Consider the following 19,088-nt stretch of genomic DNA (forward strand, 5'->3'; position numbering starts at 1 on the left):
GGCCCAGTGTTGTTAGAGCTTCTAATTTTTCAAGATAATTCAGAAATTTAAGAGTTATACGTGGACCTACTGCATTTTTTAAACATTAAGCAATCAACTTGAAGTTTTAAAAAGTACCACTAGTCAAAATAAAACATCTCTCTAAGTTACACTGGGCTTGCAAGCTACCAGTTTGCAAAGATTTTCCTGAGGTATACTGTTTCTGAGGTGGGCAAATTCAGTAACTTTCACAGATACTTTGCATCACACAGATTCCCCCTTTGTCTCTTTGAAGAAGGTAAGAGTTGGGAGGACGTCTTGTTTTTCATAACACAGAAAGGGTGAGTGGTCATCGGAGTCACTCAGATTTCCCATTTGATGACCACTACTCCCAGCTCGGTCAAAGCAACAAACTGCAGGATCGCAAGCCCACTTCCTTTCTCCCTCTCGAACACTGCTTAAGCTGTTTTGTTATTTACGCTGTCCTTAAGTGGTGACATGTTGTAATGGGTTCCTAAGTTAAACAGACATTGTTTGAGTTCTTACTCTGTTCCCCTTCCAGATGTATGACTGTGGGCAAGTTGTTTGACTTTTGGTTTCTCGTCCGTAAAAGAGTGGTCCTAATAAGGTCTTCCTTACATGGCTGGGAGGGTATTAACGTAAGATCCTCCTACGGTGCCTAGAATATAGTGAGAGCTTATTAAATGATAAGGTCCTCCCTTTTCTCTGCAAGGTAAGGCCTGTTGTTATAAGGAAAAGAATTACTGGGCCCGACGCAGTGGCTCATACCTGTAATCCCAGCACTTTGGGAGGCCAAGGCAGGCGGATTGCCTGAGGTCAGGAGTTCGAGACCAGTCTGGCCAATATGGTGAAACACCATCTCTACTAAAAATACAAAAAAATTTAGCCGGGTGTGGTGGCGTGTGCCTGTAATCTCAGCTACTTGGGAGGATGAGTCAGGGGAACTGCTTGAACCTGGGAGGTGGAGGTTGTAGTGAGCCGAGATCGTGCCACTGCATTCCAGCCTGGGTGACAGAGTGAAACGGCGTCTCAAACAAAACAAAACAAAACAAAACAACAACAACAGAATTACCCTTGTCAAGGAAAGGTAGAAATGACCACTAGCCTTTCAGCAAAATTGTAGAGCTGTGCACAGTGCGTGCCCCAAGTCCCCAGGAAGCCTGGGATTTTGCTGTCCTTTCCTCCACAGAAACCTAGTGGCAGCTGTCTGGTGAGACACTGTAATGGAATCACTTGGGACCCCGGCACAGGAAGAGAAGGAACATGTCTGGCAGGCGGCAGTGACAAGATCTGCCTCCCTTGGGTCCCAGCACTGATGCTGGTTTTTCTTTGAAACAAAGTGGCAACATATCAAATGAACCCAGGGAGAAGCTCTGGCACTGCTTGGGAGCTGACTGCCTGGGCAACAGATGCTGGGATTTGGGGTTGGGGGTGAGCTAGAGCTGAGGAGAAGGTGGAAGGTAGCCGCACGCAGAGTTTACGGGCTGCTTTCTCAGTGGAGAGGGGCCTGCAGAACTGCTGCTGCCACGCTGGGGGCAGGTCTGGAGTCTTTCAAGCCTGAGTCCCAGAAGTGCTGGAATTCCCTCTAAGACAGGTATGTTTCCTTCACAAGGGGAGTCCTGTAACCCAGCTGGTGACAATGCCAGGAGGCTGACATATGTTATCTTCACAACATATCTGTGGAATAGGTTTTATTATTCCTATTAATGTTTCATAGATAAATAGCACTGAGGCTCTGCAGCATGAATTCTGTTGCTAAAAAGTGGCAGGGCTGGGATTTAAACCAAGTCAGCCTGACTCTAAAATCCAAAAAATGGGTATTACGGAGTACAACTCTCTCTCTTGCCAGGTTAGAAGAACCACTCGATTGTCAAGCACAGTGAGACATCTAAAGGTTACTCTTCAGTGGCACAGAAACATAAATAAGCAAAAGAAAGAGGATGGGGACAGAAGGCAGAGAAGGGCAGAAAAATGTCCACAGCATCAGAAGCCATAACCAGAGGTGAGAAAAGGTCGGCTAACATACTCTGCTGCCTTCAACAAGAGTACGTTAGCTTTCTCTGCTCAGGCCTTAAGACCACAGACCTGGGATTAACAGTCGTATTTACTGAGCTCTTACTATGTTTTAGGGACTGTGCCAAGCCCTTTATATGGATTAGCTGACTAGCCCTCAGAACAGGCCTTAATTTATTTACATCTCACAGATAAAGAAATAGATTTGGGACAATTAAGTAGCTGCCCCAGGTCACCCAGCAGGGAAATAGTAGAGAAGGGATTGGGCCAGTTAGCCTGACTCCAAAGTCCACGAGCACTGCTCTGGGGCTCTGCACACACTTCTGAGCTCTGAGGTCCTTCCTTTCCGGGCAGCTCAAACTCCCTCAGGTATGCTCCCCCTTCTCCTCCCCTGGTTCCAGTCTCATGGAAGCTCACCAGATGCTGGGGGACACAAGGACTTACAGCTGTGCCAGTTTATCTGTGTGGTCCTTATAGCCAGCCCCTCTACCCTCCACACTGACTGCAGATAAGGCAAAGCTTTGGACACACTGCAGATGCTCATGGCAATTGCTGGCCCCCTTTAGATTGTCTCCAAGCAGCTCTGTTCCCCCCATCTCTGCCTCTGCTCAGCTCGGAAATCTCGGCTGTGCCTTCCATTCCAAACCTGGTCTCTGACTTGTCTCTGGCCTTGAAGGGGGTTTGCCTCTTGCCTATCCATTTTGGGCTATGGCTTTAGAGTAGTTGGTTTGGAATCTGGAAGACCTAGTTTTAAACCCTAGCCCTACTTCCTACTAGCTACAACTTATGCAGCCTATGTAGCTAGTAAGCAGTAGGGCTAGGATTTTAAACTAGGTCTTTAGTTTAAAATCCAGTCGAGTCTTCATCACTCAACTTTATTATAAAACTAATACACAAATTTACTTTGTAGGGTTTTTATAATAGTATATGTATTGTGCTTGGCACTCAATGGGAGCTTTGGGAGTAAGTTCCATTTCATTATTTCCCACCCGAACTCCTCGGGTAGGTAGGACTCCAGGCTCAGAATCTCTTGGCTCTGGCTGCTAAGTCAGGCCCCACTCTTCCACCATTCCCTCCCTTGCATGTAATTCATTCTTCAAAAGCAAAAGCTGCGAACGGTTCAAGTCGAGACATGTTCAGCATGCACTGCAGTCACCCCAGGACAACTCCAGACACTGCAAAGAGGCTGGGAGCCTAGGAAACCCCACTGGGTTCTCTGCTGAATCAGAGACAAAATCCAGCTCACAGGGAGTGGGGCAAAGAACAGGAAAGCTACATGCATTTGAAAAATTTTTGTATTTATTGATGGTTCAGGGGCCAATTCTACAGTTTGTATACTATTTTCACCCTTTTCTCTTCTGCCTTATGGACGCCCAAATTTGTGTGTGTGTGTTTTAAATAAACCTTCTCAGAAGGTGGGACTTGGAAGAGGTTGTCCTTTCAGATGGAGAGACCTGGATGTCCACCCCTTCTGCAGACTCTGGAACTTTCTCATTCTGTGTAACTGGCCTCATGGCAGCAAGATAAAACAAGACGCAGCTTGCTGACCCACTCCCTTTCCTGGCAGGCTCCAGAGAGCCACTTCATGAAAACTGATTGATTTGAGGTGGTTTTCTTTCTTTATGGTGCTGCAAAGAAGTATCCAATCTCCATTAAATAACTAAAAGAAAAGATAACTCCAAATGAGGGCTGATCTGTGTATATGCAATGTCATTTAATCCCAGTGACACCCTGAATAGTGGAATTATTATTTCAGGTTTTTTTTGTTGTTGTTTGAGAAGGAGTCTTGCACTTTCGCCCAGGCTGGAGTGCAGTGGCGCGATCTCAGCTCACTGCGAGCTCCGCCTCCCAGGTTCACGCCATTCTCCTGCCTCAGCCTCCCGAGTAGCTGGGACTACAGGCACCCGCCACCATGCCTGGCTAAATTTTTGTATTTTTAGTAGAGACGGGGTTTCACCGTGTTAGCCAGTATGGTCTTGATCGCCTGACCTCGTGATCTGCCCGCCTCGGCCTCCCAAAGTGCTGGGATTACAGGCATGAGCCACCACGCCTGGCCCATTTTTTTTTTTTTTTTAATGGAAACTGAGGCTTAGCTCAGTTAAATCATTTGCCCCAGGCCACATGGGTAAAATGAGATAGAGATTTGGCTTCAAAACTCAGGCTTTTTCTTCAGCATCCTATAGGTTCTATGGTGTCAGGGAAGGTGAGGGATAAGAATACCATTTTATTTTAATTTATTCATTTTTTAAGGACAGAGTTTTACTCTACCCAGGCTGGAGTGCAATGTCACAATCACAGCTCACTGCAGCCTCAGCTTCTTGGGCCCAAGCAATCCTCCTGCCTCAGCCTTCCGAGTAGCTGAGAATACAGGCATGCGCCACCATGCCTGGCTAACTTTTGTAAATGTTTTTGTAGAGACAAGGTCTCACTATGTTGCCCAGCCTGGTCTCAAACTCCTGGGCTCAAACAGTCCTCCCACCTCAGCCTCTCAAAGTGCTGGGATTATAGGCGTAAGCTATGTTGTCCAGTCAAGAATACCATTTTATGACCTGCAATTAGCTTGCTTGTGGAAGGAGCTCAAAAAATATTTGTTTTAAAAGAATCCAGTTCAGCAGTTGGAAGAAAGGCAACTGGATCACCTCAAATGGACACTTGGCTAGCTACAACGGCAGCCTGGACCTGGGGAGCTGTGCATGGCTGGGTCGGAGCAAACGGCAACCTGTGGTCTACATGGCACAACTGACCCAACATCAGGACCATAACCAATGCCCTCCTTCTGCCTCACGAGCACAGAAGATACGATGGACCCTCCACTTCGATATTCCCCATTATGTGTTTTAAAAGTCATGATTCTCGAGAGATCCTTGGCTAAAAAGAGAAGATTCTGAGGCCAAATATATTGGCAAAAATGCTGTTTTCATAGAGGTTTACAATGTACCCAGGCATAGTAAAGGATCTGAGAATATCTGTAGGAAAAAGTCCTATTAAAATCTGGATTCCCCTTTGCTCATAATAGCTATTGATTTAAAACACAGAGTCTGTAATCAGAATTCCTAGGCTTCATTTCTAGCTTTACCACTTATTCATAATGTAGCCATATTCAGAGGATGTAGTGTCTCCTATCCTCACTTTCCCCATCCTTAAAGAAAAATAGGGATATATTAATGTTATTTGTAGCTTAGGTTGTTGTGTGGATTAATTATATAAACATCTAAAAGGGTTAGCTTACTGCCTTGCAGATAGCGAGTATTCTATTGTGAATTGTTAGTTGTAGTGTTCCATTGACCAAATGGTCTTTGTAACACACTTGGGGATTAAATTCCTCCTGCCTATTTATTTTCAGGAGAGCAGTCTTGACATTAATGCATCAATTCTGAACTTGCAAAGAACTTACAGTGGCAGGTACTGAATAAGCCCTGGTGTATAATCTACCTTGCATTATTTTCTACTAGTTTCTCAAACTTATGTCTTATATTGCTGTAAGTTCTCTGAACAAAGGGACTGTGTTATATACTTTGATTCCACCTTTGAAAGCACCTGGCACAGGCAAGGCAGGAATACTTCATCAATCAAAATTGAATCAGAAAAAAGCAGTGGTCTTATTTAGTCAAGATGTGAATCCATCATCTCCTGTTTGGGGGAGGCAAAAAAAAAAAAAAAAAAAAAAAAGAAATAAAATAAATAAAACCCACAGCAGAAAGGATAGCTTTTTCCCAGACTCTTGATATATATAGTCCTGGCATGGAAGGCTGCATGTTGCTTTTGGGGAGAAGAGAAAACTCTGCAATGAGGAACACTGTGATCCAGCCCAGGGTGTGGAAAGGAAAAAAATCCGAAACTTTCTTTTTATCATTGAAACCTTCCTTCTTCTCTTTTCAATCTTTTTTTTTTTTCCCCAGGTGGTGAAAGTTAATTTTCAGTCACTGTACTCAATTAGAAAGTTAATGCCAGACAACATTAACCAGCAGTCCTAACTGAAATAGATTGTAAGGGTTTGGAGTTAAATTTTGACTAGTCTTATAATAATCCAGACAAACCATCAGCAATAATCCCAGACTGTTAGATATTTACCTGTGTTGATGATATAGAAAACAACCTTTGATCACAAGATCTCTAAGTGATCTGCAATCAATAATTGAGTCTCAGAACATGCCCTTCCCTCTATCCTACCCTGAACTACCGCCTGTGGCTCTTAGATTAAAAATTGGAAAATTTCAGACTCCAATAAGTTGGCCCACATTGAGAAAGTGTTCAGATTAGTGCTCCACAGAGAGGGGATGGACATCCAGGTGTTCAAGGATAACCTGGATGGCCTTGAGTCATGTGGTGTAGCTTAGTTTCTGCAAATGGATCAGTACTGAAATGGAGTTAACGAACCTGAAACAGGGCCAGCTGAGCTCAGGTTTTGGCGCGAGCTGAGGCAACATGCCTAAGCAGAGGCCAGAATCCAAGCCAATCACTAATATAAGTTTCTAGCAGGAGTCTGCTCACCAGTTAGACTCAAAGCAAGTCTAGAGTTTTCTGGGCAAACAGGCTAAGGAGGAGGAAGGCCAGGGCGCCGGGGTGAGGGTGGAGAGTGAGGAGAGTGCAGGCCTGGAGTCTCTCTTGAAGGCTTGATGAGACAGCCTTGTAGCCCTGTCTCTGTTGCTCATGAAGCCTTGGTACTCAGTCAGGAACCCGCATCTGACAGAGCCCTGCTGAGTTTATGAATGTGTCTAACCACAACTTTCTGATCTCCAAGCCACATTCAGTGTGAGAGCTAAATCGACTATGAAACGTAATAATTTCTCTGGAGCCCCATGCAGATTTGCCTTTCATCTCTGACTTAGTAAATCTCCTTTCTCCCCAAGAAAATTTAATAAAAATTCCAGTAATTTCTGCACTTCAACCCATTTTTCTTTCTTCCTCTTTCCCTCCTGCCCCTCCCTTCCACTAAGCCCTCAAACATCTCATTCAATCCTTCCTTTTCAGGCACCTCTGAAAGAAAATATGTTGCCTAAATGGCTTGTGTTACTTATTTTATCTTGTTATGGAGGCTAAAAAAGGAAAAAGCCCTTTAGAACGTGCAGAAATGCTTTGGTTGACAAAGGTCCAGGAGATTGGGGGGTGGGGGTGTGTGTTCTGAGCTGGTTATTAATCATTCCTGTTTTCATAATTTTCCCTTTTCTTCTGAAGAGAAGGGCCAACACCTGGGAATGAGACTCTGATCTGTGATCGGTGCTGGGCTGAACCGGGGCTTTTGTGGTCTGAAGAGTAAGAAGCAAAGGTTGTCTCCGGGGATACTGGAGAACTGCCCCCAAACACCTCAAGTTCTGCAAACAACTGGCAGAAGCCCCCTTTATTGATCACCTGGTTACTGCCTCTTCTTTCTTTAGAGCTTGGCTCAGCGTCTCCCATCATCCCCAGACCCAGCTTCCCTGGCATCTGTTATTCCGCTCCTGAAATTTTCCTGCACAGATCACACATGGTAATTCCACATGTATCTGTGGGAGTCCCTGCTTCAGGTCTGTTACCTGCTCCAGACTGGCCACTCTGTGAGAGCAGGGATGGTGTCCAGCCTCCTCACAAATGTCTCCTTAGTGATGCCTCCTTTGTGGCTTGGCACCTGGAGCAAGGTGGGTATGGAATAAATACTTGCTGACTGTTGGAATGAGAGTTGAGCTCCTGTGCCATCTGCATACCCTGAAATCAAAGCTCAAAGAGGTGAAGGGACAGACTTTGGTTTTATAGAGCTAGTTTGTGATGAAGAGGGATCTGAATTCAAGTCTGTCTCGGAGCCTATCCTCTTTCCATTCTGCCAGGAAGCTTTGCAGGGTTCTACAGATCCTTTCATCTCACCCAAATACAACTGACACAACAATTGACACTTGTTAGAAGACAAGGTGGAAAAGGGTAGTTTGGCTTTTACTTTCTCAAATGTATGTGTCACTGGGGGTTTAGGACACTGGTGAAGTGCCTGGCTCTGGCCTCAATCCCACTTGTGATTCCAGCTGTGGGACTTCTGTGCTGCTTGCCCTTAAGCAACTTTGCTAACTTTCAAAAGCCTGTTTCCTTGTCTGAGGAATGGTGATAATAATACCTAGCTCTTCATGAGACTGTGAGGACTGAATGAGAAGCACAGCGCCAGCAGGCACACAGAAGGCATCTGGAAATGGCAGCCGATGTCACCAATGCTAGGAAGACAGCTCTTCTGAATCAACGCCAAGACAGGTGTGGCAGAAGAGCAAACGAAACAGGACAGGTGAAGCTGCCTCTTCTCCAAAGGGTAAACTTTTCTTGGAAAGCATACCTGGAAGACCTGTGATACATGGGAATAGCATGCGAACTGTCCAAGGAGCTTCCAAAGGACACATGATGAAACCTGATGTCATGGCCAATCCTTTGGGACCCCTGATGGCATGTCAACAACATGCAGAAGTGCCCATGTTTCTCCTTGAAACTGTTATTTATGTCTGAGGGCTTTTGTGCCATCCCTTCTGTCTTCAGAGTCCAGTAATAAGAGGGATGTGAAAATCCCTCTACAAGTCGTAAAAACAACTCATTCTCAATAGTTCACGAATAAAAACAACATCCCACACACATGGAAAAAGAAAACATACCTCCTCTGGCAGCATGACTGAGAACACACCATTTCCAAAATACTCGCAAAACAAGATGCAATCGGATCACAAGGCGAAAACAAAATGAAACAAAACAAAACAAAACTCATGAACACCACAGATGTTTCTTAATAATATATATCCTCCTCCTCTTAGCTTATTCTCTTGCCCCTTCATCCCCATCCATTCTCCTGCCACCTGCTATATATATATACACACACACACATATATATATACACACACACATACATATACAGAGAGAGAGGAAGAGAGAGAGAAGTTTCACGTTCTTGCTGATGCTGATGAAAATTCAGCTGCGAGGATTGATTCCTCTTAGCAGATGTTTTGTGTTATCTCAGTACGTTCCTCAAGAAAGTGTCTGTTTGTCATGCCAAGGAAAACAATCCTGTGTAGCAGGACTTTGTTCCTCTGCCTAAAAAAAGAGAAAAAAAAGTCCCCAAACAAGCTGACAGCTGCAAATGCTTAGAAATAAACTGGCTACTACTCTGTTTTCCAACTCCCTCCCTCTGCCCCTCCCCAGCCCTTTTGTGCTATCCTCCAGTCTGTTATCATGGTGGTTGGGCCAAAGGAAAGACAAACAGTGGTATGTGATTATATGTTCTCAAAAGAGTCTTAATTCTTTCAGACATGCCATGTGCTGGGTATAGGAAGTGCTGTTTCAGCCACCCCAAGGAGCAACCATGAGTCCAGTGTGCCTGCTCGTCACACCTCCTCCTACCCCCCAGCGCCACTTCTGAGTTGCTCATCAGCATTCCCAGCTCCCAGATGGCTGCCTTTGTCCGCTGCTTTCACAGCATGGATATGAAAGGAACAGTAGATTAAGAAAGACCCAAGACAACCGTGAAAGATATTCACCATGGATTGACAATAAAAGCCATTAGAAACAAACTCTAGACAGTGCAAATCTGACCAGTTTGCTGAAAATCAAACGGGCCAGATGAGACAGAGCTGAGAACAGGATGTTAATGAACTTTACTGGTTCTTGAAAGTTAGGCTGAGTTTGATCAGGAATATAGGTCTAGGACTGCCACACCTTCTAGCTTTTTGATGAGCCCTAACCAGAATTTGAAGGCCAGGTTCTTTGTCGGATATAATATTGTGAGTATCCTCACAAACAAAACTATTCTTTATTCCCCAGTAGAATCTTTCTTCCCTTACGTGGAGGACAATTAACACCACATCTTGTCTTGAACGGTTGCTGATCTCTAAACTTCTCTCCAGCCCCACTGCCTCCTTCCGAGCCCACCTCCTGCCTGGTTTATGCAGCTCCCTTGGAACTGAGCTTCCTTTCTTTACTCCTGCATTTCTCCAATCTCCACGTGGCAGGTGAAGGACCTTCCTAATACGCAAATGTAGCCAGGAAGTCTGTTTTTCTGCACAAAACTCTAAAGCAGCCTTCTACAGATTCCAAGGTGAAATCCAAGCTTTTTAACATGCAGGCAAGACCCTTTATGATTTCACACATGGTCCACCATCATTTCTGGATTCTCCTAACTTGCGTGTAATACTCCAGCCATCTGAAGCTACCATCCTCTTGCTCACTTGCTTCTGTGCGTTGCTGCATACTGGAGGGTTGGTAGCTGGAAACCTCTTCCTCAGCTTCTCCATTTTGCCTGACTAACTCCTGTTTGTTATTCAAACCTCAACTAATTTATCACTTCCTCTAGAATGTCCTCCCTTCCAACCTCACCCTCAGTCTAGTTAGGCATATCATAACACCTGCTACTTCTTCCATGACAATACTACCACATCATCTTTTAATTGTCCTTTTTTTTTTTTTTTTTTTTTTTTGCCTCCCAGGAGACTGAAAATTGTGTAATGTCAGGGATCTTTCTTGTTCATAGTCATAGCCCTGGCATTGAATGCGTAGCAGAACACAGTGGTTCTCCATATGTAATTACTGAATGCAATGGATTGAATGCTAATGCCCTCCTCAAATGCATGTGTTGAAATCCTAATCCCCAAGCTGATGGTACTAGGAGGTGAGGCCTTTGGGAGGTGATTAGTTCATGAAGGCAGACACCCCATAAATGGGATTAGTGCCTTTAAAAAGGAGGGTCATGGCCGGGCGCAGTGGCTCAGGCCTGTAATCTCAGCACTTTGGGAGGCTGAGGAGGGTGGATCACCTGAGGTCGGGAGTTCAAGACCAGCCTGACCAACATGGAGAAACCCCGTCTGACCTAAAAATACAAAATTAGCTGGACATGGTGGTGCATGTCTGTAATCCCAGCTACTAGGGAGGCTGAGGCAGGAGAATCACTTGAACCTGGGAGGCGGAGGTTGTGGTGAGCCAAGATTGTGCCACTGTACTCCAGCCTGGGCAGCAAGAGTGAAACTCCATCTCAAAATTAAAAAAAAAAAAAAAAAAGAGGGTCCTTTTTCTTTTCTCCATGTAAGGTTACAGCAAAAACTGCCATCTATGAACCAGGAAGCAAGACCTCACCAGACACTGAATCTGTCAGTGCCTTGATCTTGGACTTCCCAGCCTCCAGAACTGTGGGAAATAAACATTTGTTGTTTATAAGCCACTCCATTTGTGGTATTTTTGTTGTAGCAGCCTGAACAGACTAGGCCAGTGAATAAACAAATAACCATAGAAACCTGAGTGGTGTGGGAGTTAGAAACCTGAGTGGTGTGGGAGTGGTGAAGAACTTCCCCTGCTTGGGTTCCCCTTACTTTTCCCAACTCCAACCACTGGCCCTTGAGTCACAGTCTGAAAACCACTGCTTGGTAGAAAGATCTCCATGGAATTGCTATAGACCCATGTTTAACCAAGTAATGTCTAAAGTGGTAAGGCTACCATGAACATTAATACACAGTTATCTCTTCACACCTTGCAGATCTCAGAGAGAAATGCATGTATCAGATTTTTACTGATACTGAGGAAGAAGTATCCCCCTCTTCAAATTGTATTGTACATTTGCATTGATGTGGTCATTTTCATCTAAATAAAGTTGTCAAACAGGTAGTTTTCCAGAGTTACTGAAGTTTACAGTAAGCCAGATTTGGTTAACAAATCATGCTGAGATACATAATGGAAGGAGGTGGGGGCAAGGGAGAAGATAGCAACATCACTGATCCTCTTTGGACAGTTAGGGGAACCCAGAAAGAACAACTGGAGCCCAACTTGAGGGGGGCTTTGCAGAGCCAAAGTGAACAGTGACCCTTCTGAAATGAACCTGAGATAGGAATAAAACTGTTAGGGGATCTTCTCCAGATAAAAAGAATCTGAGGGAAAGACTGGGAGTGGATGATGAGGACTTTTTCCACCTGACACAGAGGGGTTAAGGCAGCACTGAGCAAGAAATGGTGAGTCACTGCATGTGCATGTAAGATCCAGTGAAGGTAAGTAGAAGGGATAGGGAAGAAACCAGAAATGTGACTCTAAAATCTTATCTCTGGGTCAAAGTCAAACTAAATTCATGAACTAATTCAAGTAAATTATTTACTTGAATATGTCTTAAACAAGACATCACATATTCACATGCCTTCAGGGATTACAAAGGAACATGAATGAGTAAAGTAGGCTGGGTGTAATAGGATTGGGAGTGGCGTGGACTGTGCCAGCCTGCAGAGTGTATTATGCAGGAAAGGAAAAAAGCCTCTCAGCCTTAGCTGATTGTTGGCCAGCAGGAATATAGATCTAGGACTGCCAGACCTTCTATTTTTTTCAAGAGAATTCAGAAATCTAGATTCTTATATGAAACTTCCCCGTAGTTAAATTTTAGTTAATTCAAGAACATTAAAAAATTTTCAAACATTTTATTTAGTAACATTATTTAGTCCATTATATAGTTTAGAACATTACATAGTTCGCTCAGCCTGGAAGTCGGCTCTATAAGCTGACAGCTTAATTTTAGAAATTCAAATTTAAGGCCGGGCGCAGTGGCTCAAGCCTGTAATCCCAGCACTTTGGGAGGCCGAGACAGGTGGATCATGAGGTCAGGAGATCGAGACCATCCTGGCTAACACGGTGAAACCCCGTCTCTACTAAAAAATACAAAAACCTAGTCCGGCGAGGTGGCGGGTGCCTGTAGTCCCAGCTACTCGGGAGGCTGAGGCAGGAGAATGGCGTGAACCTGGGAGGCGGAGCTTGCAGTGAGCTGAGATCTAGCCACTGCACTCTAGCCTGGGCGACAGAGCGAGACTCCATCTCAAAAAAAAAAAAAAAAAAAAAAAAAAAAAAAGAAACTCAAATTTAAAAATTAAAAAAGAAGGAAAGAAAAACCCTCTCGTAGCACTGAGCACATGCAACATATGGATCTTGGTTTCCAATACCACTTTTTAAATAAAGGAATCAGGGCTCCTTGGAGAAAGTAGCTGATTCTAGTACTGAAGCAGGAAATATAAAAGATGGCCTGGGACACCTTAGTGCCAGAAAGAAAGGAAGTGCTAATAAAAACACAATGATGGGGGCATAGAAGCCAACCTGAAAGAGCTCCTGAATGGCCCAAACTGGAACAATCTGAGCAAAAAAATAAATGGAATAGTTTCGCATTATAACCCAAAGTATAAAATAAATATCTGTGAGTCCACACTGATATAAATAAATGGTTGGATAGTAAATAGGGAAAAGAAAAAATATCTCTTGTATAGTGAGATTCCAAATATGTAAATACTCCTGTTCAAGGAGATGAAGCTCTTGAGTGTGGGCTATGCTTGGTGAGTTGCTTCCGAAGAGTACAGTATAGGGGAGGGGTGGCTTTACAGTCAAGAAACCTGGCAAACATGACCTTGACCAAGTGATCAAGGTTAATATCAACAGTGATCAATCGTGTTCATAGAATATGGCTTTGATATGATAAGTCGCTTCACTTCTTTGGTCTCCCTCCCCATAACCCATAAGCCCTACCTAACCATGAAAAAAATCAGACAAACCAACACTGAAGAATGTTCTGCAAAACATCTGACTGGTAGTCCTCAACATTGTCAAGTTCATCAAAACAAGGAAAGTCTGAAGAGCCTAAGGAGACGTGCTGACTAAACGTAATGTGGTATCCTGGATGGAATCCAGGAACAGAAAAAGGGCATTAGGGGAAAACTGAATACTGTGTAGAGTTTAATACCAGTAGTGTTCATGTGTTAGTTCCTCAGCTGTGACAAATGTTTTGTGAGATGTTAACAATATTGGAAACTGGGTGAGGAACTCTTTGTACTATCTTTACAACTTTTTAATAAACCAACTATTCTAAAGAAAATGTTTATTTATATTAAGAGTTTATTTATGTTTAAAAAACACTCTGTGGGTCAAAAATATTTGATTGGCTCCAGAGGCCATGAGTTTGCATGTTTTGATTTATGCACTGACATTTCTGTGTTTACAGTTATGCTCTGATTAGGACTGGCTACATAATTTGCAGAGACCCTTGTTTAAAATGTATTAAGCACTTCAAGATGGCAACAGCAGAGTCTTAAACCAAGCATGGGGCCCTTCTGAGTGCAGGTTTCATGCCTGTGAAGCTGGCCCTGTCTCTAACATGCGGTGTGATCTGAACAGGGCTGTGGAGTCAGGAGTCATCCTTGCCAGATAAAACTCCCGCTATACACCCTTTATTTGTTCATTAACCAATTTAATAGTTAAGAATAGCAAATATTTATTTGTTTGCAGATGTGCTAGATACTAGGGATTCAGCAATAAGTAAAAGAGTTAAATTGAATAAGGTCATGTTATACCTAAGTCTCCAGCACTGGAAGTTGACCTGAGGACTCCGCCAGGTGCTGCAGACACCCACAAGGCTCAACCCCTCACCCTCTCTCTTTTCCCACTTTCTCCAATCTCAACTGCAACATTACCTACCAACAATGAAAATTCTATAGAAAATGGATTTCTTAAGTTCCAAAATTAAATATATAAAAGTTTTATGTAGCTATTATATAATATTTGCCACTAGAAGTCCCAATTTCATTGGTTCCCAAGAGAAACTTTTATTTCCTGAGCATCCAATGGCACCAGACATGTAAATATCCTTATCCCAAAAAAACCAACAAACTCTGCAGTTGTTTTGCCTATTTTGTGGGTGAAAAAATACTGTTAAATTGAATTTGGTCGAAAGCTCCCTCCTCTGCTTTAAGTTTGGGCTAAAGGTTTCTCAGTACCTAATGAACCCAACTTGATGAATAAACAGGCTATACCCTACTCTTGCAGCAAGTAGCCTAGTCTTAGCCAATCACAGTAGCTGAACCACAGACAGACAACTATTTAAACCGGGTTCAAATAAGGCAAATGCCCAGCTATAACCAATCCAGCTGTTTCTATACGTCACTTCCATTTTCTGTACTTTGCTTTTTCTGTCGATAAATGTTATCCAACTAAGCAGCAGCCCTGGAGTCCCTTTGAACCTGTTTTGGTTCTGAGGGCTGCCCAATTCATGAATAATTCTTTGTTTGAATAAACTCCATTAATCTAACTTTTTTTTTTTTTTTTTTTTTTAAAATAATGAAAAACTGAGAGGCTGCATCACTTGCTGAAGTGATACAGGTGGTGAAGCTGGATTTAAACCTAGATCCCATCCACTCTGAAACGTCCACTTCCCAAATAATATACCCTCTACCCCTCAAAAACCAAGACAATTCCTTAAAAATTATTAACTTAATCATACAGAAAGTACCTCTCAATGGTTAGTCATGGAGTTTAAAAAGTCCTCAACTGAAATAAATTACTGTTAGACTAGTAGCCAATTTTAAGGTCCTTAAGAAACACAACTTTTGAGAAGAATCTGCAAGTTCAGGAGACTGGTCTTTTGGAATTTGGTGGTGGTGAGGCAGGAGTGGGAAGAGGAGCAAGAGGACAGAGGTGACTAAAGCAATGGTGTCTCTAGAACTTGACATTCACAAGCAGAGATGAGAAACTGATGGCTACAGGCCAAAGTCAGCCCACAGGACTGTCTTCTTTGGACTACATAATATTTTTTAAATGCTGCCGACATTTAGAAATTGGAAACTATAACACAAAGATGGATTCTTGCTTCTCTTGGAATAACTCAGAAGACCTGGCACAAGTGGACTGAGATTCCCATATGGCAGCAGCTCAGTAATGTCTGTTCCCCATACATGGAGGATGCTGTACTTACCTGAGGAGCCCCATTCATTCCATATATTTATATTGCCAGCTGGACCCTTGAGAGGAAATGTTGCCTGTGATTGCAAATTTGATTACAGCAGATGGTGGGCCCTTCTGGCTAGGTGGCCTTCCTTGGGACAGGTGTTTGCCATTTTAGGGAGAAGGGGTTCTGTCCACCATAGGGCCACCCCAGAGTGGGGTCCACTGGCCTGCCACCTGCTCCTTTACATTGGGCCATCAGTCCCAGCTGTTATTCAAGCTCTGGCCAAACCACTTGTTTTGTAAGGCCAGGTGAGGCTTGGTTGCATAGAAGGTGTCTTTTGGCCATACTGGAAAATTATTACCCTAGTAAGACTGTCTCTGAGTACCTCATACTTTCAGCTTCTTTGTTCTCCCAGCCCCAGCAAGCACTGGAGTGGGGTAGTCCCTCTTTTTGGTTCTCTGTTTAACATAAATGTGCAGAAGGCACCATTTACTTGTTTTCTGAATGGAATCCCGGGCAGCATGAACAGACAGTCTTCTGGGGATGATGAAGGCACATGGGCTTTGTGTTTTGCAATACAAGAGTCTTCTCCATATGTTCTTTCTTTATTAACATGCATAGGTGGTCCTTGAGTTACACATGCTTGACTTTCTTACCTTCTGCATATTTACACACTACATGGACATTGCTAAATTCCCTTTACTAGGGTGTATTTGATGTATGATACATTAATTACAGTGGATGCTTTGGTGATGTCACACAGAAGCACTGTGAAGGAGTGTGTACTCACTAGAGGAGAGGACAAAAGCCCCACACCCACCCCATACATCCTGGGGAGCCTCTAGGAACCTCTGCTACCTACACCCATTAGAAGAACCACCTTGCAGAGCAAAAGTCCTTTTGCCCAGCACAATCTCCCTAGGTTCCTATGATGATTCTCACATTTCCAGGACCCAAAGGCATTAGCAAACATTGGGACTTTAATTAACAATTTTAAGATGTTTTCTAATTCTCTGATAAAACTTCTAATCTACAAATGTATGTTCTGTATTTCAGGCAGATATTGTAGAATATATATTCACAAGAGGAGGTGACTGCCTACACAAATTCTTTTGGTCTAATCATAAAAGTAATATTGCTAAAAAATTAGAAAATGTTATCACCCATAATCCCATCAAGAAACAATCACTGGTAATATTTTGTTGTGTTACCTTCCAGTCTTTTTTCTCTATGTGCGTGTGTATAGTTTTGTTAAAAGTACAATTAGAGTCATACTATATATTCAGTTTGTATCTTCCTTTTTGTACTCGACATTATGAGTATTAGATATTCTTTGAACAATGAATCACCATATAACCATCACAAAGACTCAACAATTATAAAGACAAAGTAATACTTAGATGACTCTTCTTGTACATATCTTTGATAGCTAGTCCTGACAATTTTCCTTGGCTATATTCTTAGGAGTGGACTAAATCCCATTTACATTATATTTTACATTGATAGTTCATGAACACTTTGCATTAGACTCCATAATAGATGTTTGTTTCATAGAAAATATTGAAATGAAATGAATGAGTACTATTTATCTTGCAGTGTAGGTACCCCTGGCACACACTGAGTTTCCCAGCAGTATGCATGCCGCTGTTAGAGAAAAATGGACACAGGACTCAAGAACCAAAGCTATAAAAAGCAATTAGCAGTCTTCCTATGAGTATAGTAGTGGTTCTCAACCCTGGTTGTGCATAAGAATTATCCAGGGAACATAAAAAAATAGAATGGCAGTGTCTCACACTAGAGCAACGGAATCTGAAATTCCTCAGATAATTCTAATGTACAGCCCTGGTTAAGAAACACTGGCCTACAGAAGTGATTCTTTAAGTGTGGTCTCTGGACCAGCAGCACTAGCAATATCTGGGAGCTTGCTAAAAATGCAAATTCCTAGGCCTCAACCTAGCAGCACTGAATCTAACACTTGGAGACTAGGGTCCAGCAATCTGTGCTTTAAGATGTCCTCCAGAAATCCTGATCCATGATAAATTTTAAGAACCACAGGCCTAGAATATTCTGTTGTGCATATTCCTGGCTCAAGGATCTAGCTTGCTTAACCAAGTGGGGAGTCTGGCTGAAGATTTACAGAATCTGGTATCTCACTTGATGTCAAGTCTCCCATTTATTACTATACAATCTTGGGCAAATAACTGAGCCTCTCTGAGGCTGTTTCACCATGAAGGACATAAGGATATTAATAGCACCTACCTTGTGGGGCTGTTGTGAAGATTAAATGGAAAATAATGAATGGTATTTTCCAAAAGGTAGAACTTCATAAAATTTGCTTTTATCATTAGCTATCAGATAACTATTACTGTGGTCGCGAGATCAGGAAGGAAGCCTCTGAGGTGGAGGGAGACAACTGATCTGGCGGTCTGAACATCCAAAACAGATGTTTGTTTCCTAACTCTTTTCCAGGCCTAGGCTTGGATTTAGATGACACCTGCTGTGACACGAATACATGAATCTCCCAGGATGACACGATGAGTCATTCCCTCAGGAGCTGTCTTCACACTATGGAAGTGCTGAAAATACACGGCTAGAGAGCCAGGCTTGGTCATCTGGACCTCAAAACTGCCAGGGGTGGGAGGAAAGGGAGAAGGAAGGGGACCACCCTTCTAACACCTAGACCAGTATTCTCAAACAGGAGCCCTGAGAAGCACCTGGAGGGCTCATTGAACACAGACTGCTGGGTTGCACCCCCAGAGTATCAGTGAGTCTGGGGAGGGGGTCTGAGAACTTGTGCTTCAAACAAGTTCCCAGGCGAGGTTTATACAAATCTGACCACACTTTCTATGCTAAATTGAAAACGCTGGCAAACTTCATGAAACTGCAAGTCAACTGAGCTGTGACCTATAAAAAGTTTTAAAAACTAGAGAAATGTTATCTAAGACTTTCACATTTCCTCTGTAAAATTCAAATTCCCTTTGACATTCTACTTAGGTTTGCCCAGAGTTACACTGGCCAACTTGACAGACGTGTGGATAGCAACGTTCATTGGAACCCTAGGTCCCCCAGAGGAGGTTGAAGGGCAGAGTGATGGGCAAGCCCAGCCCATCTTGCTTTGCTGTCACAGGTGGTGGGGTGAGAAATCATTCACCGTCACCTCTCCTTCCCCCAAGAAGCCAACACACATCAATTACTTAGACTAAGAGTTTGTATACACCACATCATTCAATTCTTCCTGTAATCTATGAGGTATGAGCTACTTATGTCTCAATTTTTACAGATGAAGGAACTGAAACTAAGAGAGATTAAACAAACTTTCTGAAGATACATAGCTAGTAATAAGAATCTACAGGTTAGAAATCAGATCTCAAAATCTTTGTATTTCTCTTTCTGACCTACACAATGGGTAGAA

The 19,088-nt window shown here is 43.1% G+C and overlaps 1 protein-coding gene across 4 annotated transcripts in view; it reads right to left on the bottom strand.

The window, feature by feature from the left end:
• MOB3B (MOB kinase activator 3B) overlaps positions 1–19,088 on the bottom strand; it is a 230,853-nt gene that overhangs the window by 59,810 nt on the left and 151,955 nt on the right. The window lies entirely within an intron of this gene.

This window comes from Chlorocebus sabaeus, chromosome 12, assembly GCF_047675955.1.
Source record: "Chlorocebus sabaeus isolate Y175 chromosome 12, mChlSab1.0.hap1, whole genome shotgun sequence".
In the NCBI taxonomy this organism is placed as follows: domain Eukaryota; kingdom Metazoa; phylum Chordata; class Mammalia; order Primates; family Cercopithecidae; genus Chlorocebus; species Chlorocebus sabaeus.